The sequence below is a fragment of the Pelophylax lessonae genome (genome assembly GCF_965119305.1).
Source record: "Pelophylax lessonae genome assembly, chromosome: 1".
NCBI classification, from domain to species: Eukaryota; Metazoa; Chordata; class Amphibia; order Anura; family Ranidae; genus Pelophylax; species Pelophylax lessonae.
The window spans coordinates 670,360,194-670,366,193 of record NC_138768.1 but is presented as its reverse complement, the minus strand read 5'-3'; positions in this window follow the sequence as shown (position 1 = coordinate 670,366,193).

Genomic DNA, 6,000 nt, shown 5'->3' with positions numbered 1-6,000 from the left:
AACACACAGAACTGAGATCTGCCTTTGTAAATAAGACAAATCTCTATTCTTACAGGGGGAAGGGATGGCTTTTGTGCTCCTGCAAAGCAGGGAATACAATCTATCTCTTCCCCTAGTAATAGCAGCACATACAGTGCACAAAAACACTGGTTAGGCACACAGTTAACCTCCTAGGCGGTAATCCCGAGCGTGACTCGGGGTTGGTTTTTCATATCAGGAGCAGTAACCCCGAGTCACGCTCGGGGTGGATAGGCAGAGAGCGCAGCGGTGTTCTCTTACCTTATCCTGGCGATCCAGCGATGATCTCTCATTGCTGAGATCGCCAGCAGAGAGTCCCGCCGCTCCTCCATCCACCGTCGGTCTGATCACTTCCTAATTCCGTTCCCTGCAGCAGCAATGCTGCATGGGAGCGGAACTAGGGAGGGAAATTAAAAAAAAACGTTGCACAAAACACATAACACATTTTATATTATATATATATATATATATATATGCATATATATATATATATATATATATATATATATATATATATATATATATATATATATATATACATATATACATATATATGCATATATATATATATGCATATATATATATATATACATACATACACATATATATATGCATATATATATATATATATACCGGTATATATATGTATGCATACATATGTGTATATATATATATATATATATATATATATATATATATATATATATATGCACACACACACATATACATATATATATATATAAAATTACATTATTGATTCAATTATAATTCATGCGTTATATATTACACATATATATATATGTGTGTGTATATATATATATATATATATATATATATATATATATATATATATACACATACACACACACATATATATACATATAATATATAATGCATGAATTATAATCTAATCAATAATATAATTTTATTATATATATTATATATTAAATAATGAAATTATATTATTGATTCGATTATAATTCATGCGTTTGTGTTTCAAATTTATCACTAGACTCTTGTTTTGGTCACGTTTAAGTCAGTAATTACTAAGAATTGAAGGCCTATAATACATAACGCCAAATTTCCATGAAAACAATTGTACCGCTTTTGGTATATAATTCCTGACATAATCATACCGCCAGGGAGGTTAATAATTTGATTGCCCTCTTCCCAGCCAGTTTCATTAGTACAGTGACAGTGCATATTTTTAGCACTGATCACTGCATTAGTGTCACTGGTTCACGCAAAGTGTCAAAAGTGTCAGTTAGTGTCTGTGCTAGCTGCAATATTGTAGTCTTTCTCTATAAGTCAATGATCGCCATTACTATTATAAAAATGTTTTAAAAATTCCATAAATATAGTTTTTTTTTTTTTACCAAAAACATGTAGCAGAATGCATCTTGGCCTAGATTTAAGAAGAAATTTGATTTTTTTACCTTTTGTTATTGAATATGTTTTATATCTGAAAGTAAAAAATATTGTTTTGTTTTGTTTTTTTTCAAAATTGTTGGCGTTTTTTGTTTATAGTGCAAAAAAAAAAAAAAAAAAGAAAAACACAGTGGTGATCAAATACCACCAAAAGAAAGGTCTACTTGTGGGAAAAAATGGCATGAATTTTATTTGTGTACAGTGTTGCACGAATTGTCAGTTAAAATAACGCAGTGCCATATAGCAAAAAATGGCCTGGGGGGGGGTAAATCTTTCGAAGGTCGATTGGTTAAACCCTACAGGTTAATGTCATAATGCATAACGCAACGCATACTGGTATATTATGACAGGCTGACCTGTAAAGCAGATCCCTCCAGCGGCGTGTTGGTACCGCTGGCAGTCCTTCCATTTTCACGTAGTCTTCCTTCCGCCGGGTTTGCTCTCTCCGACAATTTGATTGGCCAGGCCGCAGTGACATGCGCACAGGAGAGATGATTTCAGTACAGTGCTGTGAATATACTGTCCATTCAGAGCACAGTGTGCATGTGCCAGTGACATCACCGGCAGCTACAAATGTAAATATCTCCCGAACGGTGATCATTTAGGAGATATTCGCTATACCTACAGGTAAGCTTTAAAGAAAAATAAGGACCTTGCTGCCAGTCATCTAGTGCTCATGAAAATTGAGGCAGATGCTATGTTACTGCAATGTCTGAGGAGCTTGTATTCCCCTATAGAAAGGATATCAAAGTAGGCATTTGGGACACAGCAGAGGTAGGTAGGAGCTGAGACTGCTCCTGCGCTGTACTTTTATTTAGGATGCATGCACTGGGCACCATGTCCTAGCATTTAGGTTCCGCTGACTGCTATGATAATGAATGAGCACCAAGTTCAATGGTTGTTTAAGACTTTGTGAGTTAAGGACTTAACAAGCTTCTGAAGTGGATTTATCCAAGTGAGTTGGCAGCTACATAAGACTGTAAATAGGCTGTGGATTTAATTAATTTCTCAGGTCAAGTTCATAGATTATTGTTATGCACCATTCTGCAGCCACAATTCTTTCCTTTTAATTTGTATGGAGTGGGAGGAATTGAATCCCTGTTAGGTTTTTACTTTTATTAAGTGCTCTATTACAAAGATTTTTCTTAATTTACTATCAAGGTGGAAATGGCTTCACCACACAGGGAGTGCGAAAAATGCTCACTAAAGTAACCCTGTCAATGTTGCCCTTGGAAATTATCACTCACTTTCAGTCTGGTAAAATCATTGCCACCAGAACAGTTAGTGAGGGTAAATATATATATAACAGAATCCCAGAAAGTATAGAGCACCTGAAAGGATTTCAAATCTTTCCCTACTCGCTCCACAATTTAAAAAAAAAGAATGTTGGCTGGAAATACACTCCCTTTAATGGAACGTTTCTAAAAAATATATACTTAAGAATACATTTAGACATGTGTCTAAATCTTCTGCTCCTTCGAAGAGCAATCCACATTCTGATCACTTTTCATAGGCAATTCATGCACAGTAAGGAGGAGATGTGATGCCTCCTCACTCTCTGTTTTAACCACTGTAGCACCCTCCTAGGTAGGTGCTAGAGAGTGAGTATAGTTTTGGCTCTGTCTGCCTATCAGAGGAGCAGCAGGCAAATTCTATATTGCTTTCTGCTTAACAGAGAGCAGGATCTGTGTGTTAGGTCTGCTCATGGTGCTCAGTGTGTGATTCATTTGATCTGGGGAGTTTTCCGTGCTTGTCCAATGGGGAGGCACTTTGGACAGTGGAGGAAGCCTGACCAATGAGTACATAGGTTTTGATACAGCTTCAGTGATTGACACAGACTGGTGGTCTCGGTGCATTCTGGGGTGTGGTATAAAAGCCAGGAGCACGTGTGCTGTGGGGTCTTTGGCTGGTGAGCAGAGTCCCGGATGGAGAGTGACGGCTGTCTCCTCCTCTGCGTTGGTGGCACGTGGTCACAGGCGGTCGGCCTGGGAATCAGTAGGAAAGGAGCTGAATCCAGAGGTCCAGAAGAGTTGGCTGGAAGGGGTTGAGGCACCGGAGACCCTCAAAAACAGTATAGTGAGTAAAGGGGATAGTGTCTAAGGGCCTGACCTGAGAGGGGGCCACCCCAGTGTAGGATAGTCAGAGGATGGGTGTCAGTCTGTGGAGTGAAAGGGGATACTAGGCGGGTATCCCAAAGATAGTCTTCCTTACAAGTGATTTTACAGAAACTTAATCCTGATTAATCCAGTGGCAAGGTGGATCTGCAGCTTGGCTGCATCTTCAGTCAGGAGTCCTCATCCATTGTGAATAGTTCAATTTGGAATATCCCACTCTTCCCTTCTCCCATCCCCAAATTAAATAAAAACCACAAAAGCAACTACAACCCCTAGACGGTTTATTGACTGAGCCAAGGAGTAAAGTGTTAATCCATAAATGCCAGTGTTGCTAACGGTAACCCAGGGGGACCCAATAGTGTATTATACAGCGGTCTTCAAGGGGGCAGTGCTACATCACATTTTTTCACTTTTTGGAGGTTGTGTCAGCAATACCTTAAGGAGCTAGTCCAAGGATCTTCCTCTCATTATGCTTTGCCACAATGGGGTGCTGGGAGGCTACGTAGCCAGGAGGGAGAATGTGTCCATTATTTATAGCCTCAAAGTTACTGTGAACACTGGGTGTAGTTACCAAGAGTTGGCATATAGCTTCCGCTGCTTTACAATGCTGTTGCTACCTGCTGCAGAGAGCCTACCCCAACAAGGTTACTTCTGTTGGCAGGCAACAGACAACAGTATAAGCTGTCGCTTTATGTGCAGCCTGTGGCTATCCTATTAGTCCTTATTGCTTAGGGCAGATGAGGTTCTCCATGAGTGGAGGAGAAAAGGCTCCAGGGCACTGGTTGAGAAGCTTGTGTTAACCTCAGTTTCAGGTAAAGGCTTGTTTGCCTGGCTGAAGACAGTGTCTCTTGGAGATGGCCCAGGACTACAGCATCAGAGTTGCCTTAGTGGAGATAGCCTATGGCCATACCACACCACCCTGTATGTTCTTGATCTCAGAAGCTAAGCAGAATCAGACCTAGTGGGTGGATGGATGGGGGACCACCTGGCAGGGCTGTTTGAAGGAATTTGGGGGCCCCTAGCAAAATGGACATGGAGGCCCCCCCGCACACACGCAAAGTTGCCAGATATTATCGCCCCTCCCATTCCCCCACCATGTGCCCTAGATTATACCAGGGGGATTTTTTTCTTATGCTATGGGACTATCCATCTGTCTGTTAACAGGTAGGTATTGTTCCCAATTGGACAATTGGTCCAATTTTTGCACGAAAAAATGGAGTGACAGACTGTCAGTGTGATCATACCTGTCGCTGGCCTGGTCCGGTCCACGTGTGTGAGGAGGATGTGATGACTCGTGGTGTGTCTCTCTCTGGCGAAGTTTGCGGGCCTGGTGGGGTGGCGCCATTCCCGCGCGTGCTTTAGGCCGCCTAGGCTGGGGCTGGGCTGGTGCGCACTGCGCAGATGCGCGCCGCCGCCGTGCACTCTCCCCCTAGCGAGCCGGCGCCGCGTGACGTCATGCCGCTCCTCCGCTGTGCGCTCGCCCGCCAGCCTGTCATAGGCCGCCTGTGTGTTGTGAGGCCGGCCTGTGTGTGTGAGGCGCAGTGCACGGCCGCGGCGTTTGTGTTTTGGGTTTTTGGGATAATGTCAGTCTGTACTTTGGGTCTTGGGGCCCCAGGCCAGCTCGGGCCCCAAGCAATTTCTTGTTTTGCCTGCCTTGACGCGACGGGCCTGCCACCTGGGAATACCAGATTCTGTACTACAGCACATATAACTCTTTACCAGAAGAGGGCAGTAATACAGATAATTGTGCACTTAGCTTCTCTAGGTTTCTGGGTCAAGCTGCCCCAGTGCTCTGGGGGACAGTTCACCACTCTAAGTCCAGGGGGGCCCTTACATGTTATGCATCTTGAGGCTTTGCAAAACTCTACAGCCATAGGCATGCCTCCTCAAGGCAAAGGCAACAGGGGGTTTGTGGTTTTGGATCAGCTGCAGGGCCACAGTTGGCAACCCCAGTTTACCTTGCTCTGGAGCGGTGGTGGTGAGCCTTGGCGCCCCAGATGTTTAGGGGCTGCATTTCCCATGGTGCTCATGCACTCTGCAGTGTAGTTGGGCATTGTGGGGGGGTGTGGTTCTGGGGTGCCGAGGTTCGCCATAACTGCTCTAGGGCTATGGTCAAATGCAGGTTTTAAAAAGCAGTGTACAATATTTGCATTGCCTCCCATAGACTGGAAGACCTTTTTAACTTTTTGAGTATCAATGATAGCTAAATGTTCTCATCCCTGTGGCAGTTTCCTGTTCCTTGCCATAGCTCCCATGCTCCACCAATCTGTCACAGTTTAAAGGAGTGATTTGTGGCTCAGGGCATTCTTTTGATACAGATGCAGAGGTAGAGCACAAATATTCATTCCCCCTCTTGGGTCGCAAATATCGGATGGGCTTTGGATTTATCTTAGTGCTAAGCACGTGGATGTGTTTATGAAGGTTCCTGTCTTCATGACAG